The following is a 25,499-nucleotide window of genomic DNA, read 5'->3' on the forward strand; positions in this document are numbered from 1 at the left end:
GCTTTGATTAATCGGGGAGCACACCGCAGACAGCCCGGCAACAAACCCAGCCCTCAATGAGCCAAGTCCCCTACACGTGCTGTCTTTCAGCTCTTTGCTTTCACTTGTCTAATCTGTCCATCCTAAGACAAAACTCATACAATATTCCAACAGTCTGAACTGTGGAATTCATTGATCTATTCATAGATTTCTTGAGGGAGATTGTTGATAAATATTTCTGTCCCAAACAGAGGATCTTCTCCAACCCAGTCTGCACGAGGGCCACCATATTTCCTCTGACCATTGACCTGTACCGGGTTAATATGACATCTTTCCATCCACTCCGCAAGGGAAGATTTATTGTCTTTATACAGAGTTGTAATCCAAGCCTCGCTCTCAGCGTTCATCGCGTTGTTGTCCATCATTGGAGAATGATCTGCTCTCTCCATGGGCCCTAATCAGTGGGCAGAAGGCTAGCCCCTAGTTCCCTCCAAAAGCCCTGTTCTGGTTGGGTCTGTGACACTTCTGTGTCAAGGAAGTGGGACGTGATTGTGGTGATAAAACCAGTGGAAACCTCTCAGCTTCTACATGGCACTTGCACTTTTTGCACTAATGGAATATTGTCTCTTGGCCATGGAAGGCTGGCCGTGCTTTGGGTAATAGATTGCTTTGGTCCAACACTGCCTTGCGCGACTTCTGGCAGGCAAAGCAAGCACTTTATGCTTTGTGTTAGTCCTTCTGTGTCAATTTATGGGCTGAAGCCACATCTGCCCGAGAGTGTCAACACCATGGCACATGTTACGAGGATGACTCCTGCTTGGCCTTTTGACTAGAGAGGCGAGGCTTTTCCCACAGCGCTCAGTGCCGAGCCTGAAGAAAAAAAAAATCCAAAGCAGGTCACCCCACGTGAGGGCTTTCCTTTGGAGGATGCGGGCATTGATCCCGCTACCTCTCGCATGCTAAGCGAGCGCTCTACCACTTGAGCTAATCCCCCTTGGCTCCAGTGCTTTTTTTGCGCTCTCGTTCATCACTGCTCTCTTATGTGCTACGCGGCATAAAGTCCACCATCTGTTTTGTGTAACTGTGTTTCATTCAGCACAGCACAATGCAGCATCCCAGTGCTATATACCACCTGCCAGCAATCAACTCCTTCACTGCCACCAACAATTGCCTCTCTCACTAGCACTGTTGCCAGAGATGCAATCTTCAAGCGCAAAGGATTAAAAATCACCTTTTTACCCCGTACGCTGCTTATTGACATGACACATTAGGTCTACATTCCACAGACTCAAAGCATAGATATATTTCCTCATTTTTTACTACTTGCAGCTTCACATTTAAATGCTGTATACAGTCATGGCCGAAATTGTTGGCACCCTTGATATTTCTCCAGGAAATCATGTATTTCTCACGAAACGTATTGCATTAACACATGTTTTGCTATACACATGTTTATTCCCTTTGTGTGTATTGGGACAAAACAAAAAAAGGGAGGAAAGAAAGCAAATTCGACATAATGTCACACAAACCTCCAAAAATGGGCTGGACAAAAGTATTGGCACCCTTTCACAACTGCGGATAAATAAGAATGTTACAAGCATGTGATGCTCCTGTAAACTCACCTGGGGCAAGTAACAGGTGTGGGCAATATAGAAATCACACCTGAAAGCAGATAAAAAGGAGAGACGTTCACTTAACCTTTGCATTGTGTGTCTGTCTGTGCCACACTAAGCATGGACAACAGAAAGAGGAGACGAGAACTGTCTGAGGACCTGAGAACCAAAATTGTGGCAAAATATCAACAATCTCAAGGTTACAAGTCCATCTCCAGAGAACTAGATTTGCCTTTGTCCACAGTGCGCAACATTATCAAGAAGTTTGCAACCCATGGCACTGTAGCTAATCTCCCTGGTCGTGGACGGATGAGGAAAATTGATGAAAGATTGCAACGCAGAATAGTCCGGATGGTGGATAAGCAGCCCCAAACATGTTCCAAAGACATTCAAGCTGTCCTGCAGGCTCAGGGAGCATCAGTGTCAGCGCGAACTATCCGTCGACATTTAAATGAAATGAAACGCTATGGCAGGAGACCCAGGAGGACCCCACTGCTGACACAGAGACATAAAAAAGCAAGACTACAGTTTGCCAAAATGTACTTGAGTAAGCCAAAAGCCTTCTGGGAAAACGTCTTGTGGACAGATGAGACCAAGATAGAGCTTTTCGGTAAAGCACATCATTCTACTGTTTACCGAAAACGGAATGAGGCCTACAAAGAACAAAACACAGTACCTACGGTAAAATATGGTGGAGGTTCAATGATGTTTTGGGGTTGTTTTGCTGCCTCTGGCACTGGGTGCCTTGACTGTGTGCAAGGCATCATGAAATCTGAGGATTACCAAAGGATTTTGGGTCGCACTGTAGGGCCCAGTGTCAGAAAGCTGGGTTTGCGTCCAAGATCCTGGGTCTTCCAGCAGGACAATGACCCCAAACATACGTCAAAAAGCACTCAGAAATGGATGGCAAAGAAGCGCTGGAGAGTTCTGAAGTGGCCAGCAATGAGCCCAGATCTAAATCCCATTGAACACCTGTGGAGAGATCTTAAAATTGCTGTTGGGAAAAGGTGTCCTTCCAATAAGAGAGACCTGGAGCTGTTTGCAAAGGAAGAGTGGTCCAAAATTCCGGGTGAGAGGTGTCAGAAGCTTATTGATGGTTATAGGAAGCGACTGATTTCAGTTATGTTTTCCAAAGGGTGTGCAACCAAATATTAAGTTAAGGGTGCCAATACTTTTGTCCAGCCCATTTTTGGGGTTTTGTGTGACATTATGTCATATTTGCTTTTCTGCCTCTGTTTTATATTTGTTCCAATACATACAAAGGGAATAAACATGTGTATAGCAAAACATGTGTTAATGCAATACCTTTTTTGTGTGAAATACTTGATTTTCAGGAAAAATATCAAGGGTGCCAACAATTTCGGCCATGACTGTATACATCTAAGATCACCCAGAATGCAATCTGGAAACCAACCATCAGATGGCATCAGAACACCTACCACGTTAGATAGCTATATCTCCAGGCACCTCCCCGTGTCAGCATTGATGGGTTAGGCTGTGGCCGCTAGACACCAAGACAGCCTCCATTTTCCCAATTTCAAAGGTTTTCACTCTTCCTCCACAGAGGTCCCTTTTTTCTTTCCTGAGACTTTGGACAGCAGAATCCCTTGGGAAGAAGCTCCTTCTCCAGCCAGTAGCGAGGGTTCTGGTGTTATCCATGGAACCCTTGGTGGCAGAGTGGCACCTCCAAGCATGTCCGTGGGCGACTAACAACCATTTCCTTCGGTATGGCCCCATGGCTTTCCATGATGTCATTTGAAGGAGGTGGTTTCAAAAAGGCTCACACCGACTAGCAGGTTCTAGACAATACACATGAGCCTTGACACCTTCCAAGGTACTGGATATCTGGGGGCGGCGGGATACTGAGCTACCTGTGAGGCGATAGCTGGATAGAAAGTGAGCATAATTGCATTGGCCGGGAATCAAACCCGGGCCTCCCGCGTGGCAGGCAAGAATTCTACCACTGAACCACCAATGCTCTTTGGCAGGACACATGTGGCTTCCCTGGCCTGACAGGTGCTAAAAGGTGCTGCTTTAGGCCATGGTAACCATCTCTGTGAATACATTCAGATGTGGGTCAAGTCCACCCAAAGACATGCCTTTCTTCAGCTGTACACACCACCACTGTGAACATGTAGGACAGCCCATTGCGTCTTTGAGGCTAGAAAGCCTTTCCATTGGAGAAGAAAAGCCCCAAGACTGGGCCAGAGCTTTTTCTAAGTACCTTTGACTTGGGGTTGACTTGTCAAAATCAATGTCAGTGCCTATTAATCTATCTTGCGACTTTGCCGGATGGACCCACTCCCCATTCACATCCGTAGGAGATCTTTAGAGGGGCTCCACATTGGCCTGATGTGAGACTCTGCAAAGTCAATAGGAGCTGCCTGAAACAGAGAGGAACCGATCTTTTCCCATGAAAGCCTTCTATAAGCAGAATGTGGAAAGTGGCCGTGGAGCGGCAGGCGAGGTTGCCTCCCAGCCAAAGAATTTCCTGAAGTTTTTGTCCCGTAGGACCGGTAGCATATTACATCCTCCTATTTTTGCTGGGTCTTCCGGCCTGGAGCAGAGTGGCGCAGCGGAAGCGTGCTGGGCCCATAACCCAGAGGTCGATGGATCGAAACCATCCTCTGCTGAGTTGACCTTTTTCTCTGGCAATCTCTCTTTCTTTGCTTAGGCAAAGGGCTTTCTTTCACCCAGAAAATGCTTTGATTAATCGGGGAGCACACCGCAGACAGCCCGGCAACAAACCCAGCCCTCAATGCGCCAAGTCCCCTACACGTGCTGTCTTTCAGCTCTTTGCTTTCACTTGTCTAATCTGTCCATCCTAAGACAAAACTCATACAATATTCCAACAGTCTGAACTGTTGATCTATTCATAGATTTCTTGAGGGAGATTGTTGATAAATATTTCTGTCCCAAACAGAGGATCTTCTCCAACCCAGTCTGCACGAGGGCCACCATATTTCCTCTGACCATTGACCTGTACCGGGTTAATATGACATCTTTCCATCCACTCCGCAAGGGAAGATTTATTGTCTTTATACAGAGTTGTAATCCAAGCCTCGCTCTCAGCGTTCATCGCGTTGTTGTCCATCATTGGAGAATGATCTGCTCTCTCCATGGGCCCTAATCAGTGGGAAGAAGGCTAGCCCCTAGTTCCCTCCAAAAGCCCTGTTCTGGTTGGGTCTGTGACACTTCTGTGTCAAGGAAGTGGGACGTGATTGTGGTGATAAAACCAGTGGAAACCTCTCAGCTTCTACATGGCACTTGCACTTTTTGCACTAATGGAATATTGTCTCTTGGCCATGGAAGGCTGGCCGTGCTTTGGGTAATAGATTGCTTTGGTCCAACACTGCCTTGCGCGACTTCTGGCAGGCAAAGCAAGCACTTTATGCTTTGTGTTAGTCCTTCTGTGTCAATTTATGGGCTGAAGCCACATCTGCCCGAGAGTGTCAACGCCATGGCACATGTTACGAGGATGACTCCTGCTTGGCCTTTTGACTAGAGAGGCGAGGCTTTTCCCACAGCGCTCAGTGCCGAGCCTGAAGAAAAAAAAAATCCAAAGCAGGTCACCCCACGTGAGGGCTTTCCTTTGGAGGATGCGGGCATTGATCCCGCTACCTCTCGCATGCTAAGCGAGCGCTCTACCACTTGAGCTAATCCCCCTTGGCTCCGGTGCTTTCTTTGCGCTCTCGTTGATCACTGCTCTCTTATGTGCTACGCGGCATAAAGTCCACCATCTGTTTTGTGTAACTGTGTTTCATTCAGCACAGCACAATGCAGCATCCCAGTGCTATATACCACCTGCCAGCAATCAACTCCTTCACTGCCACCAACAATTGCCTCTCTCACTAACACTGTTGCCAGAGATGCAATCTTCAAGCGCAAAGGATTAAAAATCACCTTTTTACCCCGTACGCTGCTTATTGACATGACACATTAGGTCTACATTCCACAGACTCAAAGCATAGATATATTTCCTCATTTTTTACTACTTGCAGCTTCACATTTAAATGCTGTATATACATCTAAGATCACCCAGAATGCAATCTGGAAACCAACCATCAGATGGCATCAGAACACCTACCACGTTAGATAGCTATATCTCCAGGCACCTCCCCGTGTCAGCATTGATGGGTTAGGCTGTGGCCGCTAGACACCAAGACAGCCTCCATTTTCCCAATTTCAAAGGTTTTCACTCTTCCTCCACAGAGGTCCCTTTTTTCTTTCCTGAGACTTTGGACAGCAGAATCCCTTGGGAAGAAGCTCCTTCTCCAGCCAGTAGCGAGGGTTCTGGTGTTATCCATGGAACCCTTGGTGGCAGAGTGGCACCTCCAAGCATGTCCGTGGGCGACTAACAACCATTTCCTTCGGTATGGCCCCATGGCTTTCCATGATGTCATTTGAAGGAGGTGGTTTCAAAAAGGCTCACACCGACTAGCAGGTTCTAGACAATACACATGAGCCTTGACACCTTCCAAGGTACTGGATATCTGGGGGCGGCGGGATACTGAGCTACCTGTGAGGCGATAGCTGGATAGAAAGTGAGCATAATTGCATTGGCCGGGAATCGAACCCGGGCCTCCTGCGTGGCAGGCGAGAATTCTACCACTGAACCACCAATGCTCTTTGGCAGGACACATGTGGCTTCCCTGGCCTGACAGGTGCTAAAAGGTGCTGCTTTAGGCCATGGTAACCATCTCTGTGAATACATTCAGATGTGGGTCAAGTCCACCCAAAGACATGCCTTTCTTCAGCCGTACACACCACCACTGTGAACATGTAGGACTTTGAGGCTAGAAAGCCTTTCCATTGGAGAAGAAAAGCCCCAAGACTGGGCCAGAGCTTTTTCTAAGTACCTTTGACTTGGGGTTGACTTGTCAAAATCAATGTCAGTGCCTATTAATCTACCTTGCGACTTTGCCGGATGGACCCACTCCCCATTCACATCCGTAGGAGATCTTTAGAGGGGCTCCACATTGGCCTGATGTGAGACTCTGCAAAGTCAATAGGAGCTGCCTGAAACAGAGAGGAACCGATCTTTTCCCATGAAAGCCTTCTATAAGCAGAATGTGGAAAGTGGCCGTGGAGCGGCAGGCGAGGTTGCCTCCCAGCCAAAGAATTTCCTGAAGTTTTTGTCCCGTAGGACCGGTAGCATATTACATCCTCCTATTTTTGCAGGGTCTTCCGGCCTGGAGCAGAGTGGCGCAGCGGAAGCGTGCTGGGCCCATAACCCAGAGGTCGATGGATCGAAACCATCCTCTGCTAAGTTGACCTTTTTCTCTGGCAATCTCTCTTTCTTTGCTTAGGCAAAGGGCTTTCTTTCACCCAGAAAATGCTTTGATTAATCGGGGAGCACACCGCAGACAGCCCGGCAACAAACCCAGCCCTCAATGCGCCAAGTCCCCTACACGTGCTGTCTTTCAGCTCTTTGCTTTCACTTGTCTAATCTGTCCATCCTAAGACAAAACTCATACAATATTCCAACAGTCTGAACTGTGGAATTCATTGATCTATTCATAGATTTCTTGAGGGAGATTGTTGATAAATATTTCTGTCCCAAACAGAGGATCTTCTCCAACCCAGTCTGCACGAGGGCCACCATATTTCCTCTGACCATTGACCTGTACCGGGTTAATATGACATCTTTCCATCCACTCCGCAAGGGAAGATTTATTGTCTTTATACAGAGTTGTAATCCAAGCCTCGCTCTCAGCGTTCATCGCGTTGTTGTCCATCATTGGAGAATGATCTGCTCTCTCCATGGGCCCTAATCAGTGGGAAGAAGGCTAGCCCCTAGTTCCCTCCAAAAGCCCTGTTCTGGTTGGGTCTGTGACACTTCTGTGTCAAGGAAGTGGGACGTGATTGTGGTGATAAAACCAGTGGAAACCTCTCAGCTTCTACATGGCACTTGCACTTTTTGCACTAATGGAATATTGTCTCTTGGCCATGGAAGGCTGGCCGTGCTTTGGGTAATAGATTGCTTTGGTCCAACACTGCCTTGCGCGACTTCTGGCAGGCAAAGCAAGCACTTTATGCTTTGTGTTAGTCCTTCTGTGTCAATTTATGGGCTGAAGCCACATCTGCCCGAGAGTGTCAACGCCATGGCACATGTTACGAGGATGACTCCTGCTTGGCCTTTTGACTAGAGAGGCGAGGCTTTTCCCACAGCGCTCAGTGCCGAGCCTGAAGAAAAAAAAAATCCAAAGCAGGTCACCCCACGTGAGGGCTTTCCTTTGGAGGATGCGGGCATTGATCCTGCTACCTCTCGCATGCTAAGCGAGCGCTCTACCACTTGAGCTAATCCCCCTTGGCTCCGGTGCTTTCTTTGCGCTCTCGTTGATCACTGCTCTCTTATGTGCTACGCGGCATAAAGTCCACCATCTGTTTTGTGTAACTGTGTTTCATTCAGCACAGCACAATGCAGCATCCCAGTGCTATATACCACCTGCCAGCAATCAACTCCTTCACTGCCACCAACAATTGCCTCTCTCACTAGCACTGTTGCCAGAGATGCAATCTTCAAGCGCAAAGGATTAAAAATCACCTTTTTACCCCGTACGCTGCTTATTGACATGACACATTAGGTCTACATTCCACAGACTCAAAGCATAGATATATTTCCTCATTTTTTACTACTTGCAGCTTCACATTTAAATGCTGTATATACATCTAAGATCACCCAGAATGCAATCTGGAAACCAACCATCAGATGGCATCAGAACACCTACCACGTTAGATAGCTATATCTCCAGGCACCTCCCCGTGTCAGCATTGATGGGTTAGGCTGTGGCCGCTAGACACCAAGACAGCCTCCATTTTCCCAATTTCAAAGGTTTTCACTCTTCCTCCACAGAGGTCCCTTTTTTCTTTCCTGAGACTTTGGACAGCAGAATCCCTTGGGAAGAAGCTCCTTCTCCAGCCAGTAGCGAGGGTTCTGGTGTTATCCATGGAACCCTTGGTGGCAGAGTGGCACCTCCAAGCATGTCCGTGGGCGACTAACAACCATTTCCTTCGGTATGGCCCCATGGCTTTCCATGATGTCATTTGAAGGAGGTGGTTTCAAAAAGGCTCACACCGACTAGCAGGTTCTAGACAATACACATGAGCCTTGACACCTTCCAAGGTACTGGATATCTGGGGGCGGCGGGATACTGAGCTACCTGTGAGGCGATAGCTGGATAGAAAGTGAGCATAATTGCATTGGCCGGGAATCGAACCCGGGCCTCCCGCGTGGCAGGCGAGAATTCTACCACTGAACCACCAATGCTCTTTGGCAGGACACATGTGGCTTCCCTGGCCTGACAGGTGCTAAAAGGTGCTGCTTTAGGCCATGGTAACCATCTCTGTGAATACATTCAGATGTGGGTCAAGTCCACCCAAAGACATGCCTTTCTTCAGCCGTACACACCACCACTGTGAACATGTAGGACTTTGAGGCTAGAAAGCCTTTCCATTGGAGAAGAAAAGCCCCAAGACTGGGCCAGAGCTTTTTCTAAGTACCTTTGACTTGGGGTTGACTTGTCAAAATCAATGTCAGTGCCTATTAATCTACCTTGCGACTTTGCCGGATGGACCCACTCCCCATTCACATCCGTAGGAGATCTTTAGAGGGGCTCCACATTGGCCTGATGTGAGACTCTGCAAAGTCAATAGGAGCTGCCTGAAACAGAGAGGAACCGATCTTTTCCCATGAAAGCCTTCTATAAGCAGAATGTGGAAAGTGGCCGTGGAGCGGCAGGCGAGGTTGCCTCCCAGCCAAAGAATTTCCTGAAGTTTTTGTCCCGTAGGACCGGTAGCATATTACATCCTCCTATTTTTGCAGGGTCTTCCGGCCTGGAGCAGAGTGGCGCAGCGGAAGCGTGCTGGGCCCATAACCCAGAGGTCGATGGATCGAAACCATCCTCTGCTAAGTTGACCTTTTTCTCTGGCAATCTCTCTTTCTTTGCTTAGGCAAAGGGCTTTCTTTCACCCAGAAAATGCTTTGATTAATCGGGGAGCACACCGCAGACAGCCCGGCAACAAACCCAGCCCTCAATGCGCCAAGTCCCCTACACGTGCTGTCTTTCAGCTCTTTGCTTTCACTTGTCTAATCTGTCCATCCTAAGACAAAACTCATACAATATTCCAACAGTCTGAACTGTGGAATTCATTGATCTATTCATAGATTTCTTGAGGGAGATTGTTGATAAATATTTCTGTCCCAAACAGAGGATCTTCTCCAACCCAGTCTGCACGAGGGCCACCATATTTCCTCTGACCATTGACCTGTACCGGGTTAATATGACATCTTTCCATCCACTCCGCAAGGGAAGATTTATTGTCTTTATACAGAGTTGTAATCCAAGCCTCGCTCTCAGCGTTCATCGCGTTGTTGTCCATCATTGGAGAATGATCTGCTCTCTCCATGGGCCCTAATCAGTGGGAAGAAGGCTAGCCCCTAGTTCCCTCCAAAAGCCCTGTTCTGGTTGGGTCTGTGACACTTCTGTGTCAAGGAAGTGGGACGTGATTGTGGTGATAAAACCAGTGGAAACCTCTCAGCTTCTACATGGCACTTGCACTTTTTGCACTAATGGAATATTGTCTCTTGGCCATGGAAGGCTGGCCGTGCTTTGGGTAATAGATTGCTTTGGTCCAACACTGCCTTGCGCGACTTCTGGCAGGCAAAGCAAGCACTTTATGCTTTGTGTTAGTCCTTCTGTGTCAATTTATGGGCTGAAGCCACATCTGCCCGAGAGTGTCAACGCCATGGCACATGTTACGAGGATGACTCCTGCTTGGCCTTTTGACTAGAGAGGCGAGGCTTTTCCCACAGCGCTCAGTGCCGAGCCTGAAGAAAAAAAAAATCCAAAGCAGGTCACCCCACGTGAGGGCTTTCCTTTGGAGGATGCGGGCATTGATCCTGCTACCTCTCGCATGCTAAGCGAGCGCTCTACCACTTGAGCTAATCCCCCTTGGCTCTGGTGCTTTCTTTGCGCTCTCGTTGATCACTGCTCTCTTATGTGCTACGCGGCATAAAGTCCACCATCTGTTTTGTGTAACTGTGTTTCATTCAGCACAGCACAATGCAGCATCCCAGTGCTATATACCACCTGCCAGCAATCAACTCCTTCACTGCCACCAACAATTGCCTCTCTCACTAGCACTGTTGCCAGAGATGCAATCTTCAAGCGCAAAGGATTAAAAATCACCTTTTTACCCCGTACGCTGCTTATTGACATGACACATTAGGTCTACATTCCACAGACTCAAAGCATAGATATATTTCCTCATTTTTTACTACTTGCAGCTTCACATTTAAATGCTGTATATACATCTAAGATCACCCAGAATGCAATCTGGAAACCAACCATCAGATGGCATCAGAACACCTACCACGTTAGATAGCTATATCTCCAGGCACCTCCCCGTGTCAGCATTGATGGGTTAGGCTGTGGCCGCTAGACACCAAGACAGCCTCCATTTTCCCAATTTCAAAGGTTTTCACTCTTCCTCCACAGAGGTCCCTTTTTTCTTTCCTGAGACTTTGGACAGCAGAATCCCTTGGGAAGAAGCTCCTTCTCCAGCCAGTAGCGAGGGTTCTGGTGTTATCCATGGAACCCTTGGTGGCAGAGTGGCACCTCCAAGCATGTCCGTGGGCGACTAACAACCATTTCCTTCGGTATGGCCCCATGGCTTTCCATGATGTCATTTGAAGGAGGTGGTTTCAAAAAGGCTCACACCGACTAGCAGGTTCTAGACAATACACATGAGCCTTGACACCTTCCAAGGTACTGGATATCTGGGGGCGGCGGGATACTGAGCTACCTGTGAGGCGATAGCTGGATAGAAAGTGAGCATAATTGCATTGGCCGGGAATCGAACCCGGGCCTCCCGCGTGGCAGGCGAGAATTCTACCACTGAACCACCAATGCTCTTTGGCAGGACACATGTGGCTTCCCTGGCCTGACAGGTGCTAAAAGGTGCTGCTTTAGGCCATGGTAACCATCTCTGTGAATACATTCAGATGTGGGTCAAGTCCACCCAAAGACATGCCTTTCTTCAGCCGTACACACCACCACTGTGAACATGTAGGACTTTGAGGCTAGAAAGCCTTTCCATTGGAGAAGAAAAGCCCCAAGACTGGGCCAGAGCTTTTTCTAAGTACCTTTGACTTGGGGTTGACTTGTCAAAATCAATGTCAGTGCCTATTAATCTACCTTGCGACTTTGCCGGATGGACCCACTCCCCATTCACATCCGTAGGAGATCTTTAGAGGGGCTCCACATTGGCCTGATGTGAGACTCTGCAAAGTCAATAGGAGCTGCCTGAAACAGAGAGGAACCGATCTTTTCCCATGAAAGCCTTCTATAAGCAGAATGTGGAAAGTGGCCGTGGAGCAGCAGGCGAGGTTGCCTCCCAGCCAAAGAATTTCCTGAAGTTTTTGTCCCGTAGGACCGGTAGCATATTACATCCTCCTATTTTTGCAGGGTCTTCCGGCCTGGAGCAGAGTGGCGCAGCGGAAGCGTGCTGGGCCCATAACCCAGAGGTCGATGGATCGAAACCATCCTCTGCTAAGTTGACCTTTTTCTCTGGCAATCTCTCTTTCTTTGCTTAGGCAAAGGGCTTTCTTTCACCCAGAAAATGCTTTGATTAATCGGGGAGCACACCGCAGACAGCCCGGCAACAAACCCAGCCCTCAATGCGCCAAGTCCCCTACACGTGCTGTCTTTCAGCTCTTTGCTTTCACTTGTCTAATCTGTCCATCCTAAGACAAAACTCATACAATATTCCAACAGTCTGAACTGTGGAATTCATTGATCTATTCATAGATTTCTTGAGGGAGATTGTTGATAAATATTTCTGTCCCAAACAGAGGATCTTCTCCAACCCAGTCTGCACGAGGGCCACCATATTTCCTCTGACCATTGACCTGTACCGGGTTAATATGACATCTTTCCATCCACTCCGCAAGGGAAGATTTATTGTCTTTATACAGAGTTGTAATCCAAGCCTCGCTCTCAGCGTTCATCGCGTTGTTGTCCATCATTGGAGAATGATCTGCTCTCTCCATGGGCCCTAATCAGTGGGAAGAAGGCTAGCCCCTAGTTCCCTCCAAAAGCCCTGTTCTGGTTGGGTCTGTGACACTTCTGTGTCAAGGAAGTGGGACGTGATTGTGGTGATAAAACCAGTGGAAACCTCTCAGCTTCTACATGGCACTTGCACTTTTTGCACTAATGGAATATTGTCTCTTGGCCATGGAAGGCTGGCCGTGCTTTGGGTAATAGATTGCTTTGGTCCAACACTGCCTTGCGCGACTTCTGGCAGGCAAAGCAAGCACTTTATGCTTTGTGTTAGTCCTTCTGTGTCAATTTATGGGCTGAAGCCACATCTGCCCGAGAGTGTCAACGCCATGGCACATGTTACGAGGATGACTCCTGCTTGGCCTTTTGACTAGAGAGGCGAGGCTTTTCCCACAGCGCTCAGTGCCGAGCCTGAAGAAAAAAAAAATCCAAAGCAGGTCACCCCACGTGAGGGCTTTCCTTTGGAGGATGCGGGCATTGATCCTGCTACCTCTCGCATGCTAAGCGAGCGCTCTACCACTTGAGCTAATCCCCCTTGGCTCCGGTGCTTTCTTTGCGCTCTCGTTGATCACTGCTCTCTTATGTGCTACGCGGCATAAAGTCCACCATCTGTTTTGTGTAACTGTGTTTCATTCAGCACAGCACAATGCAGCATCCCAGTGCTATATACCACCTGCCAGCAATCAACTCCTTCACTGCCACCAACAATTGCCTCTCTCACTAGCACTGTTGCCAGAGATGCAATCTTCAAGCGCAAAGGATTAAAAATCACCTTTTTACCCCGTACGCTGCTTATTGACATGACACATTAGGTCTACATTCCACAGACTCAAAGCATAGATATATTTCCTCATTTTTTACTACTTGCAGCTTCACATTTAAATGCTGTATATACATCTAAGATCACCCAGAATGCAATCTGGAAACCAACCATCAGATGGCATCAGAACACCTACCACGTTAGATAGCTATATCTCCAGGCACCTCCCCGTGTCAGCATTGATGGGTTAGGCTGTGGCCGCTAGACACCAAGACAGCCTCCATTTTCCCAATTTCAAAGGTTTTCACTCTTCCTCCACAGAGGTCCCTTTTTTCTTTCCTGAGACTTTGGACAGCAGAATCCCTTGGGAAGAAGCTCCTTCTCCAGCCAGTAGTGAGGGTTCTGGTGTTATCCATGGAACCCTTGGTGGCAGAGTGGCACCTCCAAGCATGTCCGTGGGCGACTAACAACCATTTCCTTCGGTATGGCCCCATGGCTTTCCATGATGTCATTTGAAGGAGGTGGTTTCAAAAAGGCTCACACCGACTAGCAGGTTCTAGACAATACACATGAGCCTTGACACCTTCCAAGGTACTGGATATCTGGGGGCGGCGGGATACTGAGCTACCTGTGAGGCGATAGCTGGATAGAAAGTGAGCATAATTGCATTGGCCGGGAATCGAACCCGGGCCTCCCGCGTGGCAGGCGAGAATTCTACCACTGAACCACCAATGCTCTTTGGCAGGACACATGTGGCTTCCCTGGCCTGACAGGTGCTAAAAGGTGCTGCTTTAGGCCATGGTAACCATCTCTGTGAATACATTCAGATGTGGGTCAAGTCCACCCAAAGACATGCCTTTCTTCAGCCGTACACACCACCACTGTGAACATGTAGGACTTTGAGGCTAGAAAGCCTTTCCATTGGAGAAGAAAAGCCCCAAGACTGGGCCAGAGCTTTTTCTAAGTACCTTTGACTTGGGGTTGACTTGTCAAAATCAATGTCAGTGCCTATTAATCTACCTTGCGACTTTGCCGGATGGACCCACTCCCCATTCACATCCGTAGGAGATCTTTAGAGGGGCTCCACATTGGCCTGATGTGAGACTCTGCAAAGTCAATAGGAGCTGCCTGAAACAGAGAGGAACCGATCTTTTCCCATGAAAGCCTTCTATAAGCAGAATGTGGAAAGTGGCCGTGGAGCGGCAGGCGAGGTTGCCTCCCAGCCAAAGAATTTCCTGAAGTTTTTGTCCCGTAGGACCGGTAGCATATTACATCCTCCTATTTTTGCAGGGTCTTCCGGCCTGGAGCAGAGTGGCGCAGCGGAAGCGTGCTGGGCCCATAACCCAGAGGTCGATGGATCGAAACCATCCTCTGCTAAGTTGACCTTTTTCTCTGGCAATCTCTCTTTCTTTGCTTAGGCAAAGGGCTTTCTTTCACCCAGAAAATGCTTTGATTAATCGGGGAGCACACCGCAGACAGCCCGGCAACAAACCCAGCCCTCAATGCGCCAAGTCCCCTACACGTGCTGTCTTTCAGCTCTTTGCTTTCACTTGTCTAATCTGTCCATCCTAAGACAAAACTCATACAATATTCCAACAGTCTGAACTGTGGAATTCATTGATCTATTCATAGATTTCTTGAGGGAGATTGTTGATAAATATTTCTGTCCCAAACAGAGGATCTTCTCCAACCCAGTCTGCACGAGGGCCACCATATTTCCTCTGACCATTGACCTGTACCGGGTTAATATGACATCTTTCCATCCACTCCGCAAGGGAAGATTTATTGTCTTTATACAGAGTTGTAATCCAAGCCTCGCTCTCAGCGTTCATCGCGTTGTTGTCCATCATTGGAGAATGATCTGCTCTCTCCATGGGCCCTAATCAGTGGGAAGAAGGCTAGCCCCTAGTTCCCTCCAAAAGCCCTGTTCTGGTTGGGTCTGTGACACTTCTGTGTCAAGGAAGTGGGACGTGATTGTGGTGATAAAACCAGTGGAAACCTCTCAGCTTCTACATGGCACTTGCACTTTTTGCACTAATGGAATATTGTCTCTTGGCCATGGAAGGCTGGCCGTGCTTTGGGTAATAGATTGCTTTGGTCCAACACTGCCTTGCGCGACTTCTGGCAGGCAAAGCAAGCACTTTATGCTTTGTGTTAGTCCTTCTGTGTCAATTTATGGGCTGAAGCCACATCTGCCCGAGAGTGTCAACGCCATGGCACATGTTACGAGGATGACTCCTGCTTGGCCTTTTGACTAGAGAGGCGAGGCTTTTCCCACAGCGCTCAGTGCCGAGCCTGAAGAAAAAAAAAATCCAAAGCAGGTCACCCCACGTGAGGGCTTTCCTTTGGAGGATGCGGGCATTGATCCTGCTACCTCTCGCATGCTAAGCGAGCGCTCTACCACTTGAGCTAATCCCCCTTGGCTCCGGTGCTTTCTTTGCGCTCTCGTTGATCACTGCTCTCTTATGTGCTACGCGGCATAAAGTCCACCATCTGTTTTGTGTAACTGTGTTTCATTCAACACAGCACAATGCAGCATCCCAGTGCTATATACCACCTGCCAGCAATCAACTCCTTCACTGCCACCAACAATTGCCTCTCTCACTAGCACTGTTGCCAGAGATGCAATCTTCAAGCGCAAAGGATTAAAAATCACCTTTTTACCCCGTACGCTGCTTATTGACATGACACATTAGGTCTACATTCCACAGACTCAAAGCATAGATATATTTCCTCATTTTTTACTACTTGCAGCTTCACATTTAAATGCTGTATATACATCTAAGATCACCCAGAATGCAATCTGGAAACCAACCATCAGATGGCATCAGAACACCTACCACGTTAGATAGCTATATCTCCAGGCACCTCCCCGTGTCAGCATTGATGGGTTAGGCTGTGGCCGCTAGACACCAAGACAGCCTCCATTTTCCCAATTTCAAAGGTTTTCACTCTTCCTCCACAGAGGTCCCTTTTTTCTTTCCTGAGACTTTGGACAGCAGAATCCCTTGGGAAGAAGCTCCTTCTCCAGCCAGTAGCGAGGGTTCTGGTGTTATCCATGGAACCCTTGGTGGCAGAGTGGCACCTCCAAGCATGTCCGTGGGCGACTAACAACCATTTCCTTCGGTATGGCCCCATGGCTTTCCATGATGTCATTTGAAGGAGGTGGTTTCAAAAAGGCTCACACCGACTAGCAGGTTCTAGACAATACACATGAGCCTTGACACCTTCCAAGGTACTGGATATCTGGGGGTGGCGGGATACTGAGCTACCTGTGAGGCGATAGCTGGATAGAAAGTGAGCATAATTGCATTGGCCGGGAATCGAACCCGGGCCTCCCGCGTGGCAGGCGAGAATTCTACCACTGAACCACCAATGCTCTTTGGCAGGACACATGTGGCTTCCCTGGCCTGACAGGTGCTAAAAGGTGCTGCTTTAGGCCATGGTAACCATCTCTGTGAATACATTCAGATGTGGGTCAAGTCCACCCAAAGACATGCCTTTCTTCAGCCGTACACACCACCACTGTGAACATGTAGGACTTTGAGGCTAGAAAGCCTTTCCATTGGAGAAGAAAAGCCCCAAGACTGGGCCAGAGCTTTTTCTAAGTACCTTTGACTTGGGGTTGACTTGTCAAAATCAATGTCAGTGCCTATTAATCTACCTTGCGACTTTGCCGGATGGACCCACTCCCCATTCACATCCGTAGGAGATCTTTAGAGGGGCTCCACATTGGCCTGATGTGAGACTCTGCAAAGTCAATAGGAGCTGCCTGAAACAGAGAGGAACCGATCTTTTCCCATGAAAGCCTTCTATAAGCAGAATGTGGAAAGTGGCCGTGGAGCGGCAGGCGAGGTTGCCTCCCAGCCAAAGAATTTCCTGAAGTTTTTGTCCCGTAGGACCGGTAGCATATTACATCCTCCTATTTTTGCTGGGTCTTCCGGCCTGGAGCAGAGTGGCGCAGCGGAAGCGTGCTGGGCCCATAACCCAGAGGTCGATGGATCGAAACCATCCTCTGCTAAGTTGACCTTTTTCTCTGGCAATCTCTCTTTCTTTGCTTAGGCAAAGGGCTTTCTTTCACCCAGAAAATGCTTTGATTAATCGGGGAGCACACCGCAGACAGCCCGGCAACAAACCCAGCCCTCAATGCGCCAAGTCCCCTACACGTGCTGTCTTTCAGCTCTTTGCTTTCACTTGTCTAATCTGTCCATCCTAAGACAAAACTCATACAATATTCCAACAGTCTGAACTGTGGAATTCATTGATCTATTCATAGATTTCTTGAGGGAGATTGTTGATAAATATTTCTGTCCCAAACAGAGGATCTTCTCCAACCCAGTCTGCACGAGGGCCACCATATTTCCTCTGACCATTGACCTGTACCGGGTTAATATGACATCTTTCCATCCACTCCGCAAGGGAAGATTTATTGTCTTTATACAGAGTTGTAATCCAAGCCTCGCTCTCAGCGTTCATCGCGTTGTTGTCCATCATTGGAGAATGATCTGCTCTCTCCATGGGCCCTAATCAGTGGGAAGAAGGCTAGCCCCTAGTTCCCTCCAAAAGCCCTGTTCTGGTTGGGTCTGTGACACTTCTGTGTCAAGGAAGTGGGACGTGATTGTGGTGATAAAACCAGTGGAAACCTCTCAGCTTCTACATGGCACTTGCACTTTTTGCACTAATGGAATATTGTCTCTTGGCCATGGAAGGCTGGCCGTGCTTTGGGTAATAGATTGCTTTGGTCCAACACTGCCTTGCGCGACTTCTGGCAGGCAAAGCAAGCACTTTATGCTTTGTGTTAGTCCTTCTGTGTCAATTTATGGGCTGAAGCCACATCTGCCCGAGAGTGTCAACGCCATGGCACATGTTACGAGGATGACTCCTGCTTGGCCTTTTGACTAGAGAGGCGAGGCTTTTCCCACAGCGCTCAGTGCCGAGCCTGAAGAAAAAAAAAATCCAAAGCAGGTCACCCCACGTGAGGGCTTTCCTTTGGAGGATGCGGGCATTGATCCCGCTACCTCTCGCATGCTAAGCGAGCGCTCTACCACTTGAGTTAATCCCCCTTGGCTCCGGTGCTTTCTTTGCGCTCTCGTTGATCACTGCTCTCTTATGTGCTACGCGGCATAAAGTCCACCATCTGTTTTGTGTAACTGTGTTTCATTCAGCACAGCACAATGCAGCATCCCAGTGCTATATACCACCTGCCAGCAATCAACTCCTTCACTGCCACCAACAATTGCCTCTCTCACTAGCACTGTTGCCAGAGATGCAATCTTCAAGCGCAAAGGATTAAAAATCACCTTTTTACCCCGTACGCTGCTTATTGACATGACACATTAGGTCTACATTCCACAGACTCAAAGCATAGATATATTTCCTCATTTTTTACTACTTGCAGCTTCACATTTAAATGCTGTATATACATCTAAGATCACCCAGAATGCAATCTGGAAACCAACCATCAGATGGCATCAGAACACCTACCACGTTAGATAGCTATATCTCCAGGCACCTCCCCGTGTCAGCATTGATGGGTTAGGCTGTGGCCGCTAGACACCAAGACAGCCTCCATTTTCCCAATTTCAAAGGTTTTCACTCTTCCTCCACAGAGGTCCCTTTTTTCTTTCCTGAGACTTTGGACAGCAGAATCCCTTGGGAAGAAGCTCCTTCTCCAGCCAGTAGCGAGGGTTCTGGTGTTATCCATGGAACCCTTGGTGGCAGAGTGGCACCTCCAAGCATGTCCGTGGGCGACTAACAACCATTTCCTTCGGTATGGCCCCATGGCTTTCCATGATGTCATTTGAAGGAGGTGGTTTCAAAAAGGCTCACACCGACTAGCAGGTTCTAGACAATACACATGAGCCTTGACACCTTCCAAGGTACTGGATATCTGGGGGCGGCGGGATACTGAGCTACCTGTGAGGCGATAGCTGGATAGAAAGTGAGCATAATTGCATTGGCCGGGAATCGAACCCGGGCCTCCCGCGTGGCAGGCGAGAATTCTACCACTGAACCACCAATGCTCTTTGGCAGGACACATATGGCTTCCCTGGCCTGACAGGTGCTAAAAGGTGCTGCTTTAGGCCATGGTAACCATCTCTGTGAATACATTCAGATGTGGGTCAAGTCCACCCAAAGACATGCCTTTCTTCAGCCGTACACACCACCACTGTGAACATGTAGGACTTTGAGGCTAGAAAGCCTTTCCATTGGAGAAGAAAAGCCCCAAGACTGGGCCAGAGCTTTTTCTAAGTACCTTTGACTTGGGGTTGACTTGTCAAAATCAATGTCAGTGCCTATTAATCTACCTTGCGACTTTGCCGGATGGACCCACTCCCCATTCACATCCGTAGGAGATCTTTAGAGGGGCTCCACATTGGCCTGATGTGAGACTCTGCAAAGTCAATAGGAGCTGCCTGAAACAGAGAGGAACCGATCTTTTCCCATGAAAGCCTTCTATAAGCAGAATGTGGAAAGTGGCCGTGGAGCGGCAGGCGAGGTTGCCTCCCAGCCAAAGAATTTCCTGAAGTTTTTGTCCCGTAGGACCGGTAGCATATTACATCCTCCTATTTTTGCTGGGTCTTCCGGCCTGGAGCAGAGTGGCGCAGCGGAAGCGTGCTGGGCCCATAACCCAGAGGTCGATGGATCGAAACCATCCTCTGCTAAGTTGACCTTTTTCTCTGGCAATCTCTCTTTCTTTGCTTAGGCAAAGGGCTTTCTTTCACCCAGAAAATGCTTTGATTAATCGGGGAGCACACCGCAGACAGCCCGGCAACAAACCCAGCCCTCAATGCGCCAAGTCCCCTACACGTGCTGTCTTTCAGCTCTTTGCTTTCACTTGTCTAATCTGTCCATCCTAAGACAAAACTCATACAATATTCCAACAGTCTGAACTGTGGAATTCATTGATCTATTCATAGATTTCTTGAGGGAGATTGTTGATAAATATTTCTGTCCCAAACAGAGGATCTTCTCCAACCCAGTCTGCACGAGGGCCACCATATTTCCTCTGACCATTGACCTGTACCGGGTTAATATGACATCTTTCCATCCACTCCGCAAGGGAAGATTTATTGTCTTTATACAGAGTTGTAATCCAAGCCTCGCTCTCAGCGTTCATCGCGTTGTTGTCCATCATTGGAGAATGATCTGCTCTCTCCATGGGCCCTAATCAGTGGGAAGAAGGCTAGCCCCTAGTTCCCTCCAAAAGCCCTGTTCTGGTTGGGTCTGTGACACTTCTGTGTCAAGGAAGTGGGACGTGATTGTGGTGATAAAACCAGTGGAAACCTCTCAGCTTCTACATGGCACTTGCACTTTTTGCACTAATGGAATATTGTCTCTTGGCCATGGAAGGCTGGCCGTGCTTTGGGTAATAGATTGCTTTGGTCCAACACTGCCTTGCGCGACTTCTGGCAGGCAAAGCAAGCACTTTATGCTTTGTGTTAGTCCTTCTGTGTCAATTTATGGGCTGAAGCCACATCTGCCCGAGAGTGTCAACGCCATGGCACATGTTACGAGGATGACTCCTGCTTGGCCTTTTGACTAGAGAGGCGAGGCTTTTCCCACAGCGCTCAGTGCCGAGCCTGAAGAAAAAAAAAATCCAAAGCAGGTCACCCCACGTGTGGGCTTTCCTTTGGAGGATGCGGGCATTGATCCCGCTACCTCTCGCATGCTAAGCGAGCGCTCTACCACTTGAGCTAATCCCCCTTGGCTCTGGTGCTTTCTTTGCGCTCTCGTTGATCACTGCTCTCTTATGTGCTACGCGGCATAAAGTCCACCATCTGTTTTGTGTAACTGTGTTTCATTCAGCACAGCACAATGCAGCATCCCAGTGCTATATACCACCTGCCAGCAATCAACTCCTTCACTGCCACCAACAATTGCCTCTCTCACTAGCACTGTTGCCAGAGATGCAATCTTCAAGCGCAAAGGATTAAAAATCACCTTTTTACCCCGTACGCTGCTTATTGACATGACACATTAGGTCTACATTCCACAGACTCAAAGCATAGATATATTTCCTCATTTTTTACTACTTGCAGCTTCACATTTAAATGCTGTATATACATCTAAGATCACCCAGAATGCAATCTGGAAACCAACCATCAGATGGCATCAGAACACCTACCACGTTAGATAGCTATATCTCCAGGCACCTCCCCGTGTCAGCATTGATGGGTTAGGCTGTGGCCGCTAGACACCAAGACAGCCTCCATTTTCCCAATTTCAAAGGTTTTCACTCTTCCTCCACAGAGGTCCCTTTTTTCTTTCCTGAGACTTTGGACAGCAGAATCCCTTGGGAAGAAGCTCCTTCTCCAGCCAGTAGCGAGGGTTCTGGTGTTATCCATGGAACCCTTGGTGGCAGAGTGGCACCTCCAAGCATGTCCGTGGGCGACTAACAACCATTTCCTTCGGTATGGCCCCATGGCTTTCCATGATGTCATTTGAAGGAGGTGGTTTCAAAAAGGCTCACACCGACTAGCAGGTTCTAGACAATACACATGAGCCTTGACACCTTCCAAGGTACTGGATATCTGGGGGCGGCGGGATACTGAGCTACCTGTGAGGCGATAGCTGGATAGAAAGTGAGCATAATTGCATTGGCCGGGAATCGAACCCGGGCCTCCCGCGTGGCAGGCGAGAATTCTACCACTGAACCACCAATGCTCTTTGGCAGGACACATATGGCTTCCCTGGCCTGACAGGTGCTAAAAGGTGCTGCTTTAGGCCATGGTAACCATCTCTGTGAATACATTCAGATGTGGGTCAAGTCCACCCAAAGACATGCCTTTCTTCAGCCGTACACACCACCACTGTGAACATGTAGGACAGCCCATTGCGTCTTTGAGGCTAGAAAGCCTTTCCATTGGAGAAGAAAAGCCCCAAGACGGGGCCAGAGCTTTTTCTAAGTACCTTTGACTTGGGGTTGACTTGTCAAAATCAATGTCAGTGCCTATTAATCTACCTTGCGACTTTGCCGGATGGACCCACTCCCCATTCACATCCGTAGGAGATCTTTAGAGGGGCTCCACATTGGCCTGATGTGAGACTCTGCAAAGTCAATAGGAGCTGCCTGAAACAGAGAGGAACCGATCTTTTCCCATGAAAGCCTTCTATAAGCAGAATGTGGAAAGTGGCCGTGGAGCGGCAGGCGAGGTTGCCTCCCAGCCAAAGAATTTCCTGAAGTTTTTGTCCCGTAGGACCGGTAGCATATTACATCCTCCTATTTTTGCAGGGTCTTCCGGCCTGGAGTAGAGTGGCGCAGCGGAAGCGTGCTGGGCCCATAACCCAGAGGTCGATGGATCGAAACCATCCGCTGCTAAGTTGACCTTTTTCTCTGGCAATCTCTCTTTCTTTGCTTAGGCAAAGGGCTTTCTTTCACCCAGAAAATGCTTTGATTAATCGGGGAGCACACCGCAGACAGCCCGGCAACAAACCCAGCCCTCAATGCGCCAAGTCCCCTACACGTGCTGTCTTTCAGCTCTTTGCTTTCACTTGTCTAATCTGTCCATCCTAAGACAAAACTCATACAATATTCCAACAGTCTGAACTGTGGAATTCATTGATCTATTCATAGATTTCTTGAGGGAGATTGTTGATAAATATTTCTGTCCCAAACAGAGGATCTTCTCCAACCCAGTCTGCACGAGGGCCACCATATTTCCTCTGACCATAGACCTGTACCGGGTTAATATGACATCTTTCCATCCACTCCGCAAGGGAAGATTTATTGTCTTTATACAGAGTTGTAATCCAAGCCTCGCTCTCAGCGTTCATCGCGTTGTTGTCCATCATTGGAGAATGATCTGCTCTCTCCATGGGCCCTAATCAGTGGGCAGAAGGCTAGCCCCTAGTTCCCTCCAAAAGCCCTGTTCTGGTTGGGTCTGTGACACTTCTGTGTCAAGGAAGTGGGACGTGATTGTGGTGATAAAACCAATGGAAACCTCTCAGCTTCTACATGGCACTTGCACTTTTTGCACTAATGGAATATTGTCTCTTGGCCATGGAAGGCTGGCCGTGCTTTGGGTAATAGATTGCTTTGGTCCAACACTGCCTTGCGCGACTTCTGGCAGGCAAAGCAAGCACTTTATGCTTTGTGTTAGTCCTTCTGTGTCAATTTATGGGCTGAAGCCACATCTGCCCGAGAGTGTCAACGCCATGGCACATGTTACGAGGATGACTCCTGCTTGGCCTTTTGACTAGAGAGGCGAGGCTTTTCCCACAGCGCTCAGTGCCGAGCCTGAAGAAAAAAAAAATCCAAAGCAGGTCACCCCACGTGAGGGCTTTCCTTTGGAGGATGCGGGCATTGATCCCGCTACCTCTCGCATGCTAAGCGAGCGCTCTACCACTTGAGCTAATCCCCCTTGGCTCCGGTGCTTTCTTTGCGCTCTCGTTGATCACTGCTCTCTTATGTGCTACGCGGCATAAAGTCCACCATCTGTTTTGTGTAACTGTGTTTCATTCAGCACAGCACAATGCAGCATCCCAGTGCTATATACCACCTGCCAGCAATCAACTCCTTCACTGCCACCAACAATTGCCTCTCTCACTAGCACTGTTGCCAGAGATGCAATCTTCAAGCGCAAAGGATTAAAAATCACCTTTTTACCCCGTACGCTGCTTATTGACATGACACATTAGGTCTACATTCCACAGACTCAAAGCATAGATATATTTCCTCATTTTTTACTACTTGCAGCTTCACATTTAAATGCTGTATATACATCTAAGATCACCCAGAATGCAATCTGGAAACCAACCATCAGATGGCATCAGAACACCTACCACGTTAGATAGCTATATCTCCAGGCACCTCCCCGTGTCAGCATTGATGGGTTAGGCTGTGGCCGCTAGACACCAAGACAGCCTCCATTTTCCCAATTTCAAAGGTTTTCACTCTTCCTCCACAGAGGTCCCTTTTTTCTTTCCTGAGACTTTGGACAGCAGAATCCCTTGGGAAGAAGCTCCTTCTCCAGCCAGTAGCGAGGGTTCTGGTGTTATCCATGGAACCCTTGGTGGCAGAGTGGCACCTCCAAGCATGTCCGTGGGCGACTAACAACCATTTCCTTCGGTATGGCCCCATGGCTTTCCATGATGTCATTTGAAGGAGGTGGTTTCAAAAAGGCTCACACCGACTAGCAGGTTCTAGACAATACACATGAGCCTTGACACCTTCCAAGGTACTGGATATCTGGGGGCGGCGGGATACTGAGCTACCTGTGAGGCGATAGCTGGATAGAAAGTGAGCATAATTGCATTGGCCGGGAATCGAACCCGGGCCTCCCGCGTGGCAGGCGAGAATTCTACCACTGAACCACCAATGCTCTTTGGCAGGACACATGTGGCTTCCCTGGCCTGACAGGTGCTAAAAGGTGCTGCTTTAGGCCATGGTAACCATCTCTGTGAATACATTCAGATGTGGGTCAAGTCCACCCAAAGACATGCCTTTCTTCAGCCGTACACACCACCACTGTGAACATGTAGGACAGCCCATTGCGTCTTTGAGGCTAGAAAGCCTTTCCATTGGAGAAGAAAAGCCCCTAGACTGGGCCAGAGCTTTTTCTAAGTACCTTTGACTTGGGGTTGACTTGTCAAAATCAATGTCAGTGCCTATTAATCTACCTTGCGACTTTGCCGGATGGACCCACTCCCCATTCACATCCGTAGGAGATCTTTAGAGGGGCTCCACATTGGCCTGATGTGAGACTCTGCAAAGTCAATAGGAGCTGCCTGAAACAGAGAGGAACCGATCTTTCCCCATGAAAGCCTTCTATAAGCAGAATGTGGAAAGTGGCCGTGGAGCGGCAGGCGAGGTTGCCTCCCAGCCAAAGAATTTCCTGAAGTTTTTGTCCCGTAGGACCGGTAGCATATTACATCCTCCTATTTTTGCTGGGTCTTCCGGCCTGGAGCAGAGTGGCGCAGCGGAAGCGTGCTGGGCCCATAACCCAGAGGTCGATGGATCGAAACCATCCTCTGCTAAGTTGACCTTTTTCTCTGGCAATCTCTCTTTCTTTGCTTAGGCAAAGGGCTTTCTTTCACCCAGAAAATGCTTTGATTAATCGGGGAGCACACCGCAGACAGCCC

The 25,499-nt window shown here is 48.5% G+C and overlaps 12 non-coding genes across 12 annotated transcripts; all 12 read right to left on the bottom strand.

Moving 5' to 3' along the window:
• Window positions 1-900: 900 nt before the first annotated feature.
• Window positions 901-973, bottom strand: TRNAA-AGC (transfer RNA alanine (anticodon AGC)). The gene has a single exon. It is a non-coding gene; the product is annotated as a tRNA-Ala (tRNA).
• A 4,212-nt stretch (window positions 974-5,185) lies between these two features.
• Window positions 5,186-5,258, bottom strand: TRNAA-AGC (transfer RNA alanine (anticodon AGC)). The gene has a single exon. It is a non-coding gene; the product is annotated as a tRNA-Ala (tRNA).
• Window positions 5,259-6,147: 889 nt separating this feature from the next.
• On the bottom strand, window positions 6,148-6,218 carry TRNAG-GCC (transfer RNA glycine (anticodon GCC)). Its single transcript has one exon. It is a non-coding gene; the product is annotated as a tRNA-Gly (tRNA).
• A 2,573-nt stretch (window positions 6,219-8,791) lies between these two features.
• On the bottom strand, window positions 8,792-8,862 carry TRNAG-GCC (transfer RNA glycine (anticodon GCC)). The gene has a single exon. It is a non-coding gene; the product is annotated as a tRNA-Gly (tRNA).
• A 2,573-nt stretch (window positions 8,863-11,435) lies between these two features.
• TRNAG-GCC (transfer RNA glycine (anticodon GCC)) lies at window positions 11,436-11,506 on the bottom strand. Its single transcript has one exon. It is a non-coding gene; the product is annotated as a tRNA-Gly (tRNA).
• Window positions 11,507-14,079: 2,573 nt separating this feature from the next.
• Window positions 14,080-14,150, bottom strand: TRNAG-GCC (transfer RNA glycine (anticodon GCC)). Its single transcript has one exon. It is a non-coding gene; the product is annotated as a tRNA-Gly (tRNA).
• Window positions 14,151-16,723: 2,573 nt separating this feature from the next.
• On the bottom strand, window positions 16,724-16,794 carry TRNAG-GCC (transfer RNA glycine (anticodon GCC)). Its single transcript has one exon. It is a non-coding gene; the product is annotated as a tRNA-Gly (tRNA).
• A 2,573-nt stretch (window positions 16,795-19,367) lies between these two features.
• TRNAG-GCC (transfer RNA glycine (anticodon GCC)) lies at window positions 19,368-19,438 on the bottom strand. The gene has a single exon. It is a non-coding gene; the product is annotated as a tRNA-Gly (tRNA).
• Window positions 19,439-21,049: 1,611 nt separating this feature from the next.
• Window positions 21,050-21,122, bottom strand: TRNAA-AGC (transfer RNA alanine (anticodon AGC)). Its single transcript has one exon. It is a non-coding gene; the product is annotated as a tRNA-Ala (tRNA).
• Window positions 21,123-22,011: 889 nt separating this feature from the next.
• On the bottom strand, window positions 22,012-22,082 carry TRNAG-GCC (transfer RNA glycine (anticodon GCC)). The gene has a single exon. It is a non-coding gene; the product is annotated as a tRNA-Gly (tRNA).
• A 1,624-nt stretch (window positions 22,083-23,706) lies between these two features.
• On the bottom strand, window positions 23,707-23,779 carry TRNAA-AGC (transfer RNA alanine (anticodon AGC)). Its single transcript has one exon. It is a non-coding gene; the product is annotated as a tRNA-Ala (tRNA).
• Window positions 23,780-24,668: 889 nt separating this feature from the next.
• Window positions 24,669-24,739, bottom strand: TRNAG-GCC (transfer RNA glycine (anticodon GCC)). The gene has a single exon. It is a non-coding gene; the product is annotated as a tRNA-Gly (tRNA).
• Window positions 24,740-25,499: the final 760 nt, after the last annotated feature.

Source organism: Staurois parvus, unplaced genomic scaffold (assembly GCF_062004578.1).
Source record: "Staurois parvus isolate SC_StPar_1 unplaced genomic scaffold, SC_StPar_1.0 ptg001130l, whole genome shotgun sequence".
Classification (NCBI taxonomy): Eukaryota; Metazoa; Chordata; class Amphibia; order Anura; family Ranidae; genus Staurois; species Staurois parvus.